We start from the raw sequence: 20,346 nt of genomic DNA, 5'->3' as shown, positions 1-20,346 counted from the left end.
ATGTAATTAGAAGGCCGTATGAACAACCGTCGAACTGCTAAACAGGACAGTCTGGATGCGGCTTCTCCCACACGTATTAGGATAATGCCTGGTTGATTCCTCACCTCCAAGATAGAAGCGAGACAAACAAACTGGTAAATACACAGAACGGGGTGTATACGATCGGCGGGCAGACGCCACTCATAACGACGGTCCGCGTGTCAGAAACGGCGTCTAGTGACAGATACTAGGATCAGATCCACGAAGGGCTAAATACTGCATCACATCTCTCTGTTTTATGTCATCGCCGTATAGATACTGAGGGGGTCGTTAATATTGAACACATTAAATGCGCTGCGAAATAAATACTGCACGATACTATAAACCAACTGTCACTATTACCCGTATGTTTTGATGGACTAAAGATTATAGTGGAACGTACAGTCGACGTCGATGTCGTTAGAGACGGTGCATACGCACGGAATGTGGAAGCACTAGAACGGAAATCGCCAGTACCCTTCTTAAAGGAACCATCCCGAAATCTGTCTCAACTTTTTGGGGAACCACAGAAAATATAAATGTGGATAGCCATACAAGGATCTGAACAGCATCTTTCCGAGTACAAGTCCAGTGGTTCACCACTGCGACACCTCATTGTGCTGTTCGTTTCTAGAGACCCTTAAAGATGTTTCACGTGTATTCTATCAGGGGAGATCGGGCCACAAATCTAGAAGTTCAGTATTGGATACTCGATCGACATTACATATCCCGTCAGTCCAAAAAGTATCGAGACTGAATTAATAAAAAAGAAAAGGAAAAAGTAAAGATTGTGGTTTTAATGCTTCACCTGTTCTACATGACCTCCTCTGACTTACGTACAACCCACAGAACGGTCATACAATCGTGTGAAACTGTCAGAAGATTCCTTCTTTGGGATGTTGTTCCATTCGCGCATCTCATTGGCTCGAATGTTGGCTATGTCGTCAAAGCGTTCACCTTCACGTGAAATTTCTGCACCTTGTCGTTTTGTTCAAAAAAATGTTCAAATGTGTGTGAAATCTTATGGGACTTAACTGCTAAGGTCATCAGTCCCTAAGCTTACATACTACTCAACGTAAATTATCCTAAGGACAAACACATACACCCATGCCCGAGGGAGGACTCGAACCTCCACCGGAACCAGCCGCACAGTCCATGACCGCTCGGCTAATCCCGCGCGGCTGTCGTTTTGTGGTAGCCTCGTATTCATAATACCGAGTCTCGTCACACGTGATGATTTTTTCCAGTAAAGAAATGTTCTCGTTTTGCGTTTAAACGAAGTCGTGGCAGGTGTCAGCTCGTTCTCGGTTTTGTTCGGCTGTCAAGTAGTGCGCAGCAACCTTGACACAGATACAGTGAAGTGAGCTGACAAAAGTCCTGGGATACTTCCCGTTATGGTGTCGGAGGTCCTTTTGCCCGGCGTAGTACAGCGACTCGACGTGGCACAGACTCAACGCGTCGTTGGCAGTACTCTGCAGACAAGCTGCTCGTATAGCCATCCATAATTGCGAAAGCGTTGCCGGTGCAGGATTTTGTGCACCAACTGACCTCTCGATTGTGTCACAAAAATGTTGGATAGGACTTACGTCGGGCGATCTGAGTGTCCAACCATACGCTCTAACTGTCCACAATGTTGTTCAAACCAATCGCGCCCATTGTCATCCATAAAAATTCCATTGTTGTTTCGGATTATGACGTCTATGAATGGCAGCAAATGGTCTCCAAGTAGTCGAACATCCAGAGGACTCAATCCATTTCGTGCAAACATTATGGAACCACAACCAGATTGGACACTGCCTTGTTGACAACTTGAGTTCAAAATGGTTCAAATGGCTCTCAGCACTATGGGACTCAACATCTTAGGTCATTAGTCCCCTAGAACTTAGAACTACTTAAACCTAACTAACCTAAGGACATCACACACACCCATGCCCGAGGCAGGATTCGAACCTGCGACCGTAGCAGTCCCGCGGTGCCGGACTGCAGCGCCAGAACCGCTAGACCACCGCGGCCGGCGACAACTTGAGTCCATGGCTTCGTGGGGTCTGCTCCGCACTCGAAACCTAACATCAGCTCTTACCAACTGAAATCGGGATTCATATGATGATTCAAATGCTTCAAATAGCTCTGAGCACAATGCGACTTAACATCTGAGGTCATCAGTCCCCCAGAACTTAGAGCTGCTTAAACCTAACTAACCTAACGACACCACACACATCCCTGCCCGAGGCAGGATTCGAACCTGCGACCGTAGCAGTCACGCGGTTCCGGACTTAAGCGCCTAGAACCGCTCGGTCACAACGGCCGGCCTGGACTCATCTGACTAGGCCACTGTTTTCCAGTCGTATAGTGTCCAACCGATACGGTCACGAGCCCAGCAGAGGCGCTGGAGGCGATGCCGATCAAAGGTTCTCGCATCGGTCGTCCTGTGCTAAAGCCCATTAACGCCAAATTTCGCCTCACTGACCTAATGGATACGTTCGTCGCACGTCCCACACTCGATTTCTGCAATTATGTCTCGCAGTGTTGCTTGTCTCTTAGGACTGACAACTCTATGTAAACGCGGTTGCTCTCGGTAGTTAACTGAAGGACGTCGGCCTCCGCGTTGTCCGTTGCGAGAGGTAATGCCTGAAGTCTGGTATTCTCGGCACACTCTTGGCACTGTGGATCTCGCAATACTGTTTTCCCTAACGGTTTCCGAAATGAAATGACCTATGTCTCTATCTCCAACTACTACTCCGCGTTCAGAGTCTCTTAATTCCCGTCGTGCTGCCATAAACAAATAGGAAACCTTTTCACGTGAATCACCCGAGTACGTATGACAGCTCTACCGATATACTGCCCCTCTTTACCTCGGTATGTGATACTGCCGCTATCTGTATATGTGCATACCGCTATCCCATTACTTTGTCACTTCACTGAATAGCGCAGTTGTAGCGGGGCCGATAAACTATACAGGTGCGCCAAAAAACGTTTGTGAGCAAGTCTACAGAGAAACACGGCGCGGACTGAGGCCGTGCCCGCACCAGGACTTTATCAGACGCTACGGGCTCCGAGACGCAAAGTTTCACGTTCGAATGAACCTTTGTTGCAGCCAGAAGTGGCAGCTCAGTGCGATCCTGTTTACCCTCAAATCAGATACTAATTTAATCGTGTATCGTTCCTACTGTACTGCTTGTGCACTATGAGTAAAATTTCTCTATTTATTATCCGCCCTATTTTCGCCATTTTAATGACGAGCGGTGCAGAATTTGTGTGCGTGACTGTTTTGCTTCATGTGAAAATGTAGTTTACCCAAAAATTACATTCGTCTACATCTACATGATTCCTCTGATGATGTTTGGTTTGTGGGGCGCTCAACTGCGTGGTTATCAGCGCCCGTACAATTACCCAATCTTCGCTCAGTCCAATTTCGCCACTTTCCTGGATGATGATGAAATGATGAGGACAACACAAACACCCAGTCATCTCGAGGCAGGTGAAAATCCCTGACCCCGCCGGGAATCGAATCCGGGACCCCGTGCTCGGGAAGCGAGAACGCTACCGCGAGACCACGAGCGGCGGACGTATGATTCCTCTGCAATTCCCAAATAAGTACCTGGCGGAGGGTTCATCTAACCACCCCTCTCCTTTATTCCGCAAAAATACAAAACGAGCTGTTTTTCGATGCCCTCCTTCAGTCCCATCTGATGCGAATCCCATATCGCACAACAGTACTCCAGAAGAGTGCGGACATTTATGGTGTAAGCTGTCTCTTTAGTAGACCTGCTGCACCTCCTGTACGTTCTGCCAATAAATATCAGCCATTGGTTTGGCTTACCCTCAACATTATCTATGCGATCGTTCCAATTTAAGTTATTCGTAATTGTGACCTTCAAGTATTTAATTGAGTTTCAACCTTTAGATTTGCGCGGTTTATGGTATAACAGAAATTTAGGGATTTCTTTTTGATGTTCGTGTGGATGAATTCACACTTTTCGTGATTTAGAGTCAACTACATCTGTTTACACCATATAGATATCTTGTCCAAATAGTTTTGATCATCTGATGACTTTACATGCCGGTAAATGACAGCAACATCCATAACACACTAAGAGGGCTGCTCAGGTTTTTTTCCCAAATCATTTATGTAGATTAGGTAGAACAGAGGCCCTGCAAGACTTAGTTGAGGAACGCCAGTTATTACTTCTGTTTTACTCGATGACTTCTCGTCAGTTATTACGAACTGTGACGTTTCTTACAGAAAATCAGGTAACTAACGTCCCCTGTCGATAGCACTCATTACATCGTGAGAGTAAAGAGCTAGTTGTATTTCAGAAGAACGATATTTTCCTACTCCGTGTTGGATAGTTGTCAATAAATCGTTTTTTTTTTCCGACGTGATTCGTAATGTTCCAGCACAGTAAGCACAGTATATGTTCCAAAATCGTACTGCAAATCGACGTTAGTGATATGGGTCTGTAATCCAGCGGATCACTTCTATTTCCTTTCTTCGATATTGGTGTGACTTGTGCAACTTTCCAGTCTTTGGGTACAGATTTTTCTACGAGCTAGCGTTTGTAAATGATTACTAAGTATGGAGCTACTGTATCAGCATACTCTGAAAGTAACCTGACTGATATAATCTGGACCAGAATCCTTGCCTTTCTTAAATGTTTTAAGCTGCTACGTTACACCGAGGCTATCTGCTTCTAAGTCATTCGTAATGGCAGTTGTTCTCGATTCGAATTGTGGAATACTTACTTCGTCTTCTTTTGTGAAGGAATTTCGGAAAACCGTTTAGTGACTGCTTTAGTGGCACTGTCATCAGTAACATCACCATTGTTATCGCGCAATGAAAGTATCGATTACATCTTGCCACTGGAGTAGTTTACGATAAACTATTAGTTTTCAATTGAGACAGCCGATCAGCGAGACAGCTCTGTACGGTGAAGAGGAGGACGAAATGCAAAAGGAATATCTAGGAGACTGTGGGAGTGTAGAGATGTGAAGGATACGGTAGACAACGAAAATGACGAAGACCTCGAAATCCGCGACCTTCTTTCAGAACGGAGCCCGAAAATTCGTTTAAGTGCGCGTTCCAGCGAGGCAGGCGCCGTCAGCGCTCCGAATTGGCTCCGCGCTTCGACGTACACGTCGGCTGGCTATTAGGCAGATGGAGAGGTGAGCGTGTGGCACTCTTTTTTGTCGCGGCAGCCGTCGCCGAGGAACGCAGCGGAGCAGGCAGCGGGCAGCCAGCAGGCTACTGCTTGCACAGCTTAGCAACTAACTAGCCGCGCGTAGAATACTGCTTCCCGGCCGCATTAACACCCCGTAATTATAAATAGATTAATCCCGTCGTGGTATTCGTGCTGCCATTTGAAGGCACGGCTGGCCCCGAGTGGGCCCCGGGGAGGGGGAAGCTCCGCCCCCGCGGCGTGCGCCGATTGGCCGCTATGTGGCGGGTCGCGCTCCGCCATTGGGCGCGCCCAACAGCCATTCACGCTCTCGCCCTGCGGCCGGGCCCGGGTCCTCCCTGCCGAGCGCGCAGCACACGCCTATACTAAATATATAACGTCTCACACCTTTGGGCTGCCAACTGCCTGCGGAATTGGTGGAACGATATTTAGGACGCGGCGTCGGCGAAGGCAGAAGCGCAGCAGCTGTCCGCGTCTGCAGCATCGGCGGCGGGCGTCCATCTGCCGGCGTCGCGGGCCTCAGCCGCGGCGCCCACGCGCCGCACCGCACAGCCCTGTAAGTACGGCGGGAGGGACACACTGGAGCAGCATCCACTCGCTACAGCTGTCTAGATGCCCTACCGACACCTCTCCAGCTCCCAAACACAATCCCAACAGCAACAAGTTTTATCATCCCTAATACTGCCAATCACAGAGTTTCATACGTCTTCACGGATGGAACCATAGGGTCGTACTTCATTAATACACCGTTACTGCGTTGGCGATTCAGCTGTTTTGATGGCGGTATTTCGTTCAGATGATCGTTTTCGAGCATTTCGTGTATTTCAGCGTTTCGGTTGATTTGGACTGCCACAAAGACATCTGAAGATGATACTGTATAATTTTTCGAAATCGATCGTATTTTTTAAATTCCTCCAAGAAAATAGTTGAATCGATTTTCCAATAACAGTTTAGTTGTTCCAAATTTCTTTATCATTCCTAATGATGCAGCCCCTCTCCCCCCCTCCCCCTTACAATAACGTATCATAGAGCAAATTAATTACTTCACTTTTTCATCGATGTGGTCATCACATGGGCACACGGCCATTCGCCATCCGAGCTCCGCGATCCACCGCGGGGATAAAACATATTGTTCGTAACACCTGTACCAAATCTGTCAACTCGTACGGAACACAAACGGTCTTTCCGTGACGACGTAATCGTGTGCCTTTACTGTAATCCAGCTTTCCATCATGATTACCAGTAACTCGTTTCGATTGAATGTTGCAAGGGTTAAAACCGCCATTTGGAGCAACCTGTGCAATATCCTTTGCGACAAATTTCTGAAACAAAAAGGAAATCCCACAGTGTAATATTTACATTTGACCGAAATTCACTCCTGAGGCGGTCAACAGCAGTTAGAAGACAGGACTAATTACTTTTACGGCAGCGTTTCGTCGTGGAGAGAAAAATATGGGGACTGTTCTGCTGTTTGAAAAGGACCTCGTCGTCGTTCCGGAAAGATATCGCCTCGTTTTCTTAGTCCAATTTCTACGACAGAATCGCCGTTGGCCAATATAATTATATCATAGCATTCTGAAGTCTCGGGTCGTTTCGACGTGATTAACGGTGTGCTTTCGGGTGTTTGGCTGAAGTGTTGTTTCCATTTTATGGACAAAATTTGGACGACCGACCCCGTCGTCTTCTTCAGGTATATTAAAAGGGAAAAACAAATCGTCTAAACACCCGAAGCTCACCATTAGTAACATAACATTACCAACGACCGAGTGTGCGTCATTATTTTCTCACGTGTGCTGCATCTTCCTGTGCTCTTACGAACTGATTGCACGGTTCTGCTGCCGATACGTAGTCTCGAACTAGCGGCAAGCGTTTCATCTGCGTATCCGTATTCTCGAGTGATAATTTTCCCCTTTTACTTACAAGCAGTTAGTGATCACCGTATGTGTTTTCACCATAACTGATTATTTATAAACTCCAAAAATTGTTTTTAACGAAATGTTGGCGTCTAGACTGTTGTGAGTAACTTACAGCTAAAATAACGTCAAAGAATTTTTTGTGTTCAGTGTTTTATCTGCAAATGCGAGAGTTTACGTTGGGTCAGCGTCTTGTTACGAGACTGTCGGTGGGACGTTATTAAAAAGGAATAATTCTTCAAAAACAATTACAATACGATTGATCATTTGGGGAATGTACCTGAAATGTCACGGGTTTATGTATTGTATGTTTCGGTAATGTGAAATGTCTAGTAAGGAGTTCGGTGATGGCAAGTCTAGGATATGAAGCGGTAGGGGAGGCGGTGTGAGGCTGCACTTGGGACGCTGATGGAGATAGCCTGGCGGGTCTCGCGCCGGCGATGGCCGATACGGCACGCCGGGCCCCTCCCTGCTCTTAACCCTATCAGCTTCGCCTAGCGCGCTATTTCCCGCGCTAATGCGAGCTCCCTACCATCAACCGTCGGCGCTTCGGTTTTCTTTGACAACTGAGGCCTTCTCCGAGAAATATTTTAGATTCTGAACCCCTGCTAATATCCTATAATGTGCTTTGTTTTGCTTAATACATCACCTACTTGCGATCTAACTGGAAGGAGCTACACATGATTCCAGCTGACAAAGTAAGGCTGTCACATATGCGTCCATCTGCGCGACTACCCTGCAATTCATACTTAAGTATTTGAAAGAGCATTCGTTGAACCACTTTCAGACAATTTCTCGGCAGTTCCATTCTCGAACGGCACGTGGGAAAAATGAGCACCTAAATCTTTCCATGCGAGCTCTGATTTCTCTTATTTCATTATGATCGTCATTTATCCCTGTGTAAATGGGATTCAACAAAATATTCTAGCAGTCGGAGGAGAAATCTGGTGATTAGAATTTAGTGAATAGATCTCGCATAACGAAAAACGCTTTCTTTTTAATGATTGCCTCCCCAACTCGTGCGTCATATTCGTCACACTCTCCCCACTATTTCGCGGTAAGACGAAACGAGCTGCCCTTTACCTGAAATTCTGCTGATATAATACTGTCTTGTTTGCACTTACCGGTACGTTAGCTAATTCCAATGTATTTTCTGGCACAGTAGCTTCTGCCACCGTTTTTCGGGAATCACCGCTGAATTGGCGTGTCTGGACATGATCAGGTGGAAACCGAAACAAAGACATGTAAGGCACTGAACTAGTGAACCCGTATGGTATAAAAATGTTTGTAAATAAAGGACTAAAGCTGAGGATCAGCCGTTAACGCTCTTTGTCCTTTTGTTTTCTTACTGGACGCTGCCTGCTACTTGTATGACTCCATCGTGGAGATAATTTTTGCTAGCCTTATTCTGACTGCAGGTGAAGAGGTAGTAGGGTAAGTTTTTGACGTGGAAACGTGTTCGTGCTCGCCTCAGATCGCAAAAAGCAACACAAAGTTAAGTCGGGTCTGCTATCTTTCTCCTGTATGCCCATCCTGCCTCAAACGGTTATAGTTTGCAATATTTTTCTGGCTTTCCGTTCATGAATGCTCATTGTACGACGACCCTGCAACGGTCAGCGTACTTTCACAAAACTACTGGCGCAGTTCAACATCGCATTACAGGCATTGTCAGCAGCTGGTCGAAGGAAATTTCCTTCTGGATGTAGGAAATTTCCTTCTGGATGCAGCGAAATAATTTTACAGGTTTCCGACGTTCTCAAATATAGGCGAAGCCGGTGAAAAGTTAAGTAAAGTTTGCTAAGGCTCTTATGGTTTGGTTTACATTTGTACAAAAACCTGTAAAATTTTCTGAAGAATTGTGACAAGTATTTGCTAAATGACATATTTTAAATTGCTCCCTTACAGAACCAGGGACCGTACCACGAGTTATATTGTTATTGTGCGCTATTTTTCCGCTTACTCAAACATGCTATTAGGAGATACATGCGATATCTCATACGTGCTATGCTAACAAAGCCAACCACCACACAGACGGGCAACTGCTAAAAGAAGGTAAAATTTTTAAAATGCATTTAAAATCTCTTTGTTTCCATTGCGGTTGTAAATCCGTGTGGAAACTGTTGTTAGGTATCGGAATGTGAAGCATATGTCACTTCTTTTCAGTCACCATACAAACGTCAGTGTGATAGATCAAGCGCAAAATATGGGCTTCATAGGTTGTGAATAAACCTTCGACGATGACACCGTTCGGCCAGAGCTCACGTGTAAACTGTATATTCTCTCCAAATCATAGGCCTACTGTGTTGTGATTTTTGTCTGTCCCTAATGACCGTCTTTGAGACTAAATGAAACGCTTCTAAATGCTAGTAAGACGCATTTTGGATTATTTATTCTTTAAGGATTCTCAGAGGTCTATTGTACATGATCTGGAGTGATATAAACAACAGCTATGTGGAAATAAATTATGTAGCACGTTTTTGACGTTAGATTCTGATTTTAGGTTGTAAGCAACTTCTGGTGAATATATTTCCCGGAAGCGACAGCAGAAAAACTTTGTGGTGTTGAATACTGTACGATTTGCCTGTTGCATTCACACTTCACTTCCCAGACTTTATATCCCTTCGACATTGATGAAATTATTTGCAAATAGGATGGGACAAAATGTAGCTCTGTTATTTCAATTCTCGGAAAGGATTTATTCGAATAAATTAAGTCAGGAAGATCAGGATAGCGTTATGTCCTGTACTCCCTGCGAGGAGCCCAATAATTTATGTATTACTTAATTTCCGTGACAAGACTAGGGACACAGCGCATCTGACTAGCCATCCTTCACAAATTCTTGTAATGTGAATTATTGCTTAACTGTTTTTCCAAGCGTTTATACCGTCAGACGCAGTCCTCTGTTTCCACGATTTGGTTGACTTTATTTTATTTTAAATTTGTGACTGGATGCCATGCCTATTGCTTCAGTTGTCGGTCAACCCAAGGGAAGGAAGGCTTGTCCTGTGTATCGAGTAAACGGGTTACTCTGCGTTAGCATATTTTAATTGTCGGTGTAGCGTATTTTCTGGGGTGGACATGGGTACCAGCCCAGAATTTGCCTGAACGGTTGTGAAAAACCACATACATGGGCTGTTCAGAAAGAAAGGAACGATCGATCACGAAATGGAAACCACGGTGAAAATCCGAGGAAGCTTTGCACAGATGTGGTGGGCAGTGTGTCTTGTATGCCCGTAGACAGATCGCGTCACGCCGCTCTTCCCAGCTCAGTGAGCCTAGAAAATAGTGTCTTCCGCAAAGTATGGCTGCCTGGCGAGAGATTTCATGCAGTTCCTTCTTGACGACAGTCCTCGGCCGCACAGTGCAGGGCCAATGAGGACGCTCCTGCAGAGGTTTCGATGGGCAGCGTTTGATCGCCCATCATTCAGCCCGGAACTGACTCAGTCTGATTTTCATCTCTGCTTAAATGAAGACAACGTTTTGGCACTGACAACGAGCTGCAAGCCAGCGTAGAAAATTGTCAGAAAGCACTAGAGGTTGCCTTTTATGACGAGGGTATTGGAAAGTCGGTTACGCTACGACGGATGTCTACGTCGGAGCGGAGACTTTGGAGAGAAGTAGGTGGAAGGTGTAGCTAACTGTTACGAATAAAACAGTTTTGATTTTCACTGCGGTTTCCATTTTGACCGATCGTTCGATACTCTCGGAATAGCTTTCGTAAGATCCAGTGCTACGATCGCCGGTGCAGAAGGCAAACGGCCGTTAATCCGTAGTGCGCAGCTGATGCGGCTCCCGACAGTAACGTGCTGCGCTTAGATCGCACAATATTTCTTAGATTACGCGATAAAAGTTAAGAGGAGACTGCTACACCCACTAAATATGGCCGTTGCTGACGCGATCGCTTAGCATAACTCACAATCAGTTTTCGTCCGACCGTGTAAAAGAAAGCGCGCGAATGGTTGTGGCATTTCTCGGCGCCGCCGACGGAACTGTGGGGAAGCGGTACGTCAAGAACACGGACTGAGAATCGACATTTCCGGAGTGATTCAGGCGCACGGTAAGACTGCTGACAAGTTGACGGCGGCGCGCGAATGAAAAGCCGGCGCGCTAATAGCGCTGGAGCTATTAATAACGGGTCCATTGAGCGCTCCGACCGGCAATTTCCTCACGCGGGGGCGCTGCTTGCCTCGCCGCGGCCGCACCGCGCGTTTTCTCACCCGCTGCACATCAGCCGCAGGTCCGCGGAGCCGCTCTGCCCGCAACTAACCAGATTACGCTGCGACACAGTTCGCTTCCCTCACCCCTACTCCCTGCACCAGTTCGCACTCGTTTAAAATCTCCGCAAAGAAAGCTTCTTTCCTCCCAGTTCCGCTATAAAAGGGCTTATAATTCTTTATCAAATCCGTACGCATAATTTACAATAATAGACGATTGCCGAATAACCACAGGCAGCCTCATCCATCATCTGGGAGTACACGTACGGAGTGATTTAAAGCGTATCGACCTCACAACATTAATTGTACGAAAGGCACATGCGTCGCTTAACCCTTCAATCGGTACACACAGACATACTGAGATGAAAAAGAGTTAAGTTACTTAAATTAGATGTATACGATCGTGTGAACTGTTTTACATACACTGCTTCAAAATACAGTATGTAACCTGTAAGTACCTTTGGCAAAAAAGGCGTATGAGCGCTACGACAGATGTACTACAATGTTGTTCCTGTGGTTGCTAAAATCGTTACATTTGCACTATTGCATGTGAAATGCCCTCCTTTTTACTTACAAAGCACATAATAATTCAACTTTTTCCCCCTTTTACTGTTGACTGTCCCTAAGGGAAAAGTCTACAACTTCCCTTTTTGCCCATACTCTGGTCAGTGAACAAAACTGGCATATCGTATATCATTCACTGACACAGGAGGTCCTGTTTACTCCTTCTTCTGATCTTGTTGTCCATCCAACACTCAAAGCCACGTTTCATCTTCCAGAAAAGATAAGCTCATTTGCAATGTCTCAGGTATGAATACGCTAACACATTTGTTCAATAATGCACCTTCGAGACTTCCTCTTTCCGTTTATAAGCAGTTTTGATTGCACAATGCCGGCCGCTGGTGGCCGAGCGGTTCTAGGCGCTTCGGTCGCAGGTTAGAATCCTGCCTCGGGCATGGATGTGTGTGATGTCCTTAGGTCAGTTAGGTTTAAGTAGATCTAAGTTCTGGGGGACTGATGACCTGAGGTGTTAAGTCCCATAGTGCTCAGAGCCATTTGAACCATGTTTTTGATTGCACAATGAAAAACAGCGCCACAAAATCGAAACAAACTGCTTCACCGGTGACTGATAGTCACTAATGCACACTATGCAGAAACTTTTCAGCAGAGACAACAGAATATTGCTGTATACGAGTGCTTAAATGATGCTTGCAAGCATCTTTACCCATCCAAAGACGAAACGTGAAAATATTGCAGAAAAGAGTAAGCAATTTTGATGTTGTTTGAGAACAACTGTGTGAAACAAACGGTTAAGAAAACGCTTGTTCGACACATACTTGAATACTGCTCGCGAGTCCCAGACACGTGCGAGAAACGTGTGGTAGACGACATACAGAAGATCCAAAGAAGAGCAGCGCGTTTCGTCACACATACGTCTAATAAGCGCGAAAGCGTCACGGATAACTCGTCCAACTCCAGAGGGAGACGCTGCAAGAGAGACGATGTGCGTCATAGCGTGGTTTGCTGTTAAAATTCCTTGAGCGAACTTTCCTACAAGAGTCAATAAGTATATTGCTTCCTCCTACGTACATCTCGCGAATAGAAATTAGAAACTCACGCGGAGAGTTGCCGCCCATTCGCTGGAACAAGAAAAGGGGGGGGGGGAGGGAGTGCGAAGGTGACAGTGGTACACAAAGTACCCTCTCCCAGACACCTTAAGCTGCCTTGCGCAGAACAGATATTGATGTGGATGTAGATGAGTTTACTCGCCAACTAGGGATAGCGGAAGCTGTACGGGGTGAAACGAAACTCAACACCCAAATTTCCGTAGGCTCTCATGGATATTTTCTATTATGATATGAGGGACTCGTGGTCATCAGTGGATCATTGTGCACTAACAACATTTAGTTTAATTTCTTCCCGCCATTTGTCTTTGCATCTGCATTGCACTGAAAACATCTACACAACAGTGCCAATACCAACGGTATGTAAAGAGCGTCTTGTTTGCAAAAAAAATTCGTTCCATTCACTCGCGGTACTTGCCTCTGACAGGAGTAATAGAACACCCATGATCTGAAGCTTACTAGTATTGCTCCACTCTGTTTCTGGTTTGTTTTACCGGTAGTGTTAGTTGTATGTCAACAATGATACACAACAGTATAGGTAGGTTCATTGAAGAAGAGTTGTCGTATATGCACCTTGTGTATGGAGTCACTGAATGCACGACTAGTTGCGTCCGTGTCCTGCAGTTCAGGCGGGCGCTGTGGTTGCTGGTACTATACTCCCCTGCGTTTGTTTGATGTAGGTTTAACCCACACGACTCACTAGCCCGAACGCCACACATTCATGTTCCCATAATTATTTGGTAGCACCTGAAGATGAAGCTCTATGCTTCGAAACTGATCGTGGAATAAATTAAGAAATTACTAGTAACTGAAGCGGATTTTTATTCTATAAATATGTTACCCAGTTGCGGATGTTCAACTTATCAAATATTTTGAAATCATAACTACATTATAATTCTGCAACGAGCCACCGGAAAACAGAAGCCGCTAATTCTCAAATACTCAGAAAAGTTCACTGAGCAACCTTCGAAATTTTGTCGGTGTAGTTCGGGTTCGCCCTGTGTGTTTTAATGGTAGACGTCTAACATCTGTTTGTATTTTTGATTTTATTGCCCCTATACGTATTTAAATATTCATCACACACATATCTAATGGTGATTCTCCACTGTTGACTGATGACATATTCGTATCTCAGGCACTTATGTTCATGAATAATTGTGAAGGACGGATGAACCATAATGAAAAACGAAATGTAGCACTGCTAAACGCCCGAAATGTAATAATGCTTACTTCATTGTTTCTCTGCAATGAAATCCTTTTATATACGTACTCATATGATCGCAAAAAATGATGAATAAAAACATTCTCCACAGAGACACTCTTTATCGGATCTCTCCTCTTCAGATTAATCCACATTATGAAAACAAAACTGCTGCTAAAGAATTACATTTTTTATACAAATATGAGAAAGATGTACGCTATAATATGAAAGAAGGAAATCGAGACGTTTTTAATGAATGGCTTTATTCATAACGAAAGAGTTACCAGCCACTGAAGTGATATTATGTTTCAATCAATTTATTGTTTATTTGCATTACGGGTTTCGAACAGTCAGTCAAGTGGCTGCAGCAGGCTTACATGTACTGGGTGTAATCTGACTGCTGCAAGTTTAATTGTAACCTCGGTGTTCAACAAAAAAATTAAATAATCAGGATCAGAAATCAAGGCGAAAATAACTTCTTTTCGCAAAAATGAGAATAAACGCTACAGTGATAACGTCCCAGGTTTCTTCATTTATTTATTTTTGTAGCAATCTGTGTCTAAATTTTCATTAGCACTTTAGCACAAAAAATTATGTGATTATATTTGTGTGATACCATATAACAGCATATTGTGTATTGACAATGACACAGATATTACTTGGAGACTGGAAATTAACTTTACGTTTATTTCCAGTGTGTCTTTTTTTTATACAATACTATCTAATGGGGAAAAAATGCAAGAAACGATTGAATTTATCCCTCGTAACTATACTGGCAGCTTAACAGTAATTTAAAAATGTCTTCAGTTTTGAGGACGGTAGCTGTTGCAAAATAATTTAGTTCATAATTTTATTAAGACGCAAACAGCAATAGCCACCGTGTTTGTTACTTCCGTTTCTATTCCCTGTGAAAAACTCCCTCTCCACAACTAAACCATTTTTACGTTATTACAAAACGAATTACTCAATATGAATTTCAATGACTAGATTGCACAGTAGCTAATCGTAGAGACAAGACTGTCGAATGAAGAATTTCCTTAGCCTTGTCTACAGTCAAGCCCAGACCAATCTTCAGATTACGGTGAAAACCAAACGCTGTTTTTTAGGCTGAGGAATGTCCCTGTCTCACGAGTCAATATGATGCACGAAAGGCATCTGTATGATTTCAATGAAACGACAATTTCTCTGCAGCAGGCACTGAAAGTAGCATTAAGGACGATAAACGATAAATAAGCCGCTCATTCCAGAAAGTCGACAATGTTTACAGGGTTCTCAGTTTACTATTTTTTCACCCTTCAATTAATAGGCAGGCGCAGAGTTCTTCTATTACTATACGAAAAAAATGACATTTTAAATTTGTTAGAGTTTTCAAAATTAGACTGTCTTATAACTACGGTATCATTTGTTAGTGAAATATACCTGATCTGTTGGATCAGGAACCACATTTTCTGCTTTTATTAAACCACCAGCTATAACTTACAAATTGTTGGTCTCTGGAGAAACAAAACACTAATTTTCTACGTCCGTTTTGCGTTGGTTGTATCTTGAATACAGTTTAGTAATCCCCCTTATATGAGCGTGTATTCTGTGCCATAAAGAAACAGATATCCCCCTTTTATTCTTTCTTTGGCAAAACACGCGTAGAAAAATTAACTATGCTTTTTTTTGTTGTTTTCGAATGCCACTTCAGACAGAATTTCAAACAGATAAAATACTGTGATGAATAATAACACAGATTATATTTAGTTTACGAAGAGATCGTTGTGAAAAAATGGGAAGCGGGTTCCTATTTTGAAATTAGATACTGCTCACCGAAAATCTAAATAGACGTTTGACGCCTTACACCACCAGTAAAAAGTCCATGGTATTGGTTGGCTTCTTCAGTGTAAAAATGTGTACAAGGTTCTTAGCGTATCATACGTAATTTCTGAAAAAATAAGCAAAATAGAGGATAATCTGTTATTGATTTTTTTAACATTTTTTGTTGGGTTATTAAACTGCAGAAGCACCGAAGAAAACTGAGTTGTTGGTCTTTGGTTGCTTACAGAATTAAAATTTATGGTAGTTAAATAATAGTGCAGAGAAACCCCCAAAACATTTACTTAAGTCTGTCTGGTCTCCAATAGAAATTTAAAACCTACACTACAAATAAAAACACTTACAAGCCATTTCTGAAGCTTGCGATCTATGTATGTATACAGACAATACGTAGCCCCGCAAAAATATTATGAGAGATTGAACAGATGAAATTTTACAGAGAATATAAATCAAAATTAATTTCTTCACTTGTAGTTGACATGTCTACAGCAGCAGAAAAACACACTCTGTTTCCTACCATATTTTACTAATTTAGCTTACTTATATTGTGTAGTTAGCAGATGTGGTTTTCTTACACCTGAATCGTTATTGCACCAATGTCTGGGAACAGAAGTAATTTTTATTTTGTCTTCGTGAAACTATAATGTTTATCCATTTTTATGCTTGAGGAGTAGGTTTTCATAGAATTATGATTGACGAGCAGCAACGTCAGAGAACAGAGTCATACTGATAATCGAAAGTTATTCGCTGTAGTTCAGAGTACACTGGTAGCTGATATAAAACATCTGAAATTTTAAGATTCAATCCCTTGTTTTCTATCAAATCAAGCAAGATACAACATACAGAAATTAGTTCCCCATAGCAATAATTTCGACTATACGTACGCCTAATAATTTTGACATCCTGTCACATTTTGGAGACAATGTTTAGTCTACGTTACCTTATAGTGCCTCGGAAGAAATCGTTATCACCAAGAACATCCAAGTGATGATATGTTTCTCAAGTTTCAATTTTTCAGGCTATACACCTCACAACAGACAGTAATTACGACGCTAAAAGTTGTCTTACTGTACCAAAAAGTAAATTGGACATTAGCACAACACGAAATTACGGTTCTTGTGAAGGCGATGTATTACATGTGAAGTGATATAGTAGCTACCTGTTTCTAAAAATGAAACACAAATTTATCTATTTATCTTATGGTCCCCGATACTTTTTTTAAATCAAGTTGTGAAGTTGTTAATATAATTAACAGCAATATCTTGAGTGTTACTAAACATGCGCTGTAGTAAATAAACACATAAACTCCTAGCTTTCGTTTGAGTGGAAGTGATAAAGACGGTGTACTACTGATATGGCCAATAAACATTTGAAACCTCGCTAAACACTTGACAGATTACTAGACAAACTCTTGATTACCGGGAAAATATTACCAGTGACATAAAACAAAAGAAAATTTAAATTCCCAAACAGATGGTTTTTATCCCTAAAATATTTCTCTAAATTGGTTTATATTAATTAGACCCTTACTACTACAGGAAAATTATTGAAGTTCTTCGCCGTTTTCGTTCGAAATGAACGATAACCCACAAATCAAATATGTGTCTACATAACTACATAATCTCTTTGTAACTGACCGGTGATGCAATGGGACGTTTATTACTATACAGTTGGTATGAGGATCGTTTTAAAATATTAGAATTCACAAAACTTTCCATTATGCACTGATTAAATTGAGGAGAAAACTAAAGCTGAAATATCACTCAGACAACAAAATAGCAGCTGATAGTATACTCATTTGACAAGTAGCTTCCGCATTACCTGGTATTACTCGAACTGTTATTCTGACTGAATTGAAACACAGCCACAGTAAAACTGATTACGTCGGTGCCAATATTGTACGCGTAGCCTGTAACGTTAACGTTATATCACTATGCTATTATATTTCTGATAATATTTCAACATAATCAGTATGTAACCCCAGTAATAAACGTTGGCAAGTTTACATCACTCCAGTTAACAGATCGAAACTAAAGCATTTGCGATGACTTTCAAGAATTATGTGAAACTCCAGAGCAATATAATTTGAGATTGTTTAAACAGGTGAGCAGTTTGTAATTGTTTACTTCATGAAAGTTATATGCCCCTGTTTTCAACCTTAAATCAATAGTTCAGCTACGACGAAAAAATTTTCTATGTCTTTCGTATCGGCAAAATTTAGTAGGAAGCGCCATTTATAAATATCTTCTTATGAGTTTGCCGTTAAACGTAGTGAGAAAGCAAGATTCCGTTTCTTACTCCACAAAGCACTTGCCTACGGGCAGTTAAGCCGTATCCAGTAACAAGTAAATCACATGAGATAACTTAAGACATATTCTATCACGCGACAAGGAGACAATAAACAATATAGTTGTGACTTAGGGAAGCCTAATAATAATTGTTATTTACGTAACGAGAGAGTAAGACGAAAATTAAAGAGCCATAGAATATAGTGATTTTTTTAAAAATCCTGTGATTTAGAACATAATGTAAAGAGAAGTACTTACGCGAATTTGTTTGATCTGCACGTTTTGACATTATATGAAATAAGGTGATGGATATTTTGGCACAGCTGAATTTAGCAGAACTGCATAACCACGTACCGCCACAGCTACCACGTCTTTCCTGGTTGCAAATAGTCACGTTAAAAGCAGAAACACTGCCCCTTCCCACAAGTTCCTGCTATGTTTAATTTATGATAGCCTATAGAAAAGCCCGTTTTTAGCACTTTCCCCTCAAAAGAGAAATTTCCTTTAAACGGGAGAAAAACAGGTCATAAAAATTAAAGCTGTTCCAATTACTATATTAGTGCAGAATACACTGGGAATTGATACTGTTGCTAGCCGTTACGTAAGTCTAAAGCGCATAAACAAATACAAATAATAATTACATTTTCACTATTTACAGAAATGAAGCGAGAGTTGAGACTTAAAAAATAGTTTATCGGTTACACAATATGAGTTGCGCATACTTTGGACTAAAAGGAAGCAATCGTGCGATACGAAAATATTATAGAACCTTTTCATATTTTTGGCTCTCTTTCTTCATGTATTTTTCAGTCATTTCTCAGTAGACTCAATATAATAGCACGCAATCAGAATATCCCGGGTACAGTGGACAATATCGTATCAATAGATTTCTTCTTTGAACACAGCTTTTTCCATGTTTATTCTGTTAAATATCTCATCTTTCCCTTCATCTCCAAAAGAACATTTTAAATGCATCCAATCGCCTTTCTTCGCATTTTCATGTCGTGCATAACCCACTTTCATTCAGGACCGCGCTCCAAGTTTAAGATTTTAGACTTTTCGTTCTTAATGCCAGACCGATGTCTGAACGCAGTGAAATGTATTACCGGAAGAAAGAACTGTTCACCACCTTTGTTAGTCTACTTTTTCCGTTAGATTCGTTAGCTGTATTATTAAGTACAATGATCATGTTTGCAGATATAATGCTAGTACCGAATAAATGAATTTAAGAGAAAATCTATTTGATTTACCTTGAGGTTAACGTGTACCTTATCGATGTTGTTTCATTGCAAAGACAGAGAGGCTAGTCAAACATCTCATGATCGACGATTAGCGATATAGAAGACATACTTCTGTTTTATGATTGTCTGGGAAATTCAGCTTCCTAGGCATTGCTTTCAAATGACGTGCCTACCCGTTCAGGGTGACGTAATAAAAGATATCGACCGTAACTGTCTTTGAACGAACGCAGCGCGCATGGGGACCGTCGCCCGTTAGCTGATTGCCGTAGCGAGACAGGATGCGTCCACCTACCCCACTTGCCAAGTTAGTAGGGCTGCCACTACCAGCCACTACTAGCCTGAAACAGCAAACGGAAACGAATAAAGTGCTGCGATCCACAACTCCCTCACTATAAGACGTTACAGTGACAGTAAAGCTGTTACAATGAGCAAATATTGTTTCATATCGAGTGATCGATCAAACACGGGATTGCGCTCTAATAGCACATTTCATTTTATCTTAGACCATGTAATTCGTTCAACATACATTCATAGAAACTGGTTTGAAATGTTCACTAAACCTTTGATGAAAGCGTACGAAATTAGGAAAGTGTGTGCCGAAATGAAGAAAAATACACCACATTAGTGGTGCATTAAATACTATTACGATCGTAATGGCAGGAGTGATTACGAACGGCCAGAGCGTTCATTTCAGGTAAAAGATAGAGAAAGATTCAGCAAAGCAGTCAATATTATGTTGCGAATCGACAGAGTCAATAAGATTATAAACAAACTGCACGGAAAGATATTTATGATCCTCTTTTGCCGTTTGTATATAAGAAATATTTCTTCAAGACGAGTGTTTCTGCTGC

At 42.4% G+C, this 20,346-nt stretch overlaps 1 protein-coding gene across 1 annotated transcript in view; it reads left to right on the top strand.

Annotated features, from left to right (window-relative positions):
- Positions 1–5,689: 5,689 nt before the first annotated feature.
- LOC126183375 (fez family zinc finger protein erm-like) overlaps positions 5,690–20,346 on the top strand; it is a 232,296-nt gene continuing 217,639 nt past the window's right edge. Inside the window, exon 1 of the mRNA XM_049925307.1 lies at positions 5,690–5,751. The gene's annotated coding sequence lies outside the window, so the exon portion shown is untranslated. The remainder of the gene's footprint in view (positions 5,752–20,346) is intronic.

Source organism: Schistocerca cancellata, chromosome 4 (genome assembly GCF_023864275.1).
Source record: "Schistocerca cancellata isolate TAMUIC-IGC-003103 chromosome 4, iqSchCanc2.1, whole genome shotgun sequence".
Taxonomy (NCBI): Eukaryota; Metazoa; Arthropoda; class Insecta; order Orthoptera; family Acrididae; genus Schistocerca; species Schistocerca cancellata.
Note: the sequence above shows the minus strand (reverse complement) of the source record. Positions and strands in the feature narration are given on the sequence as shown.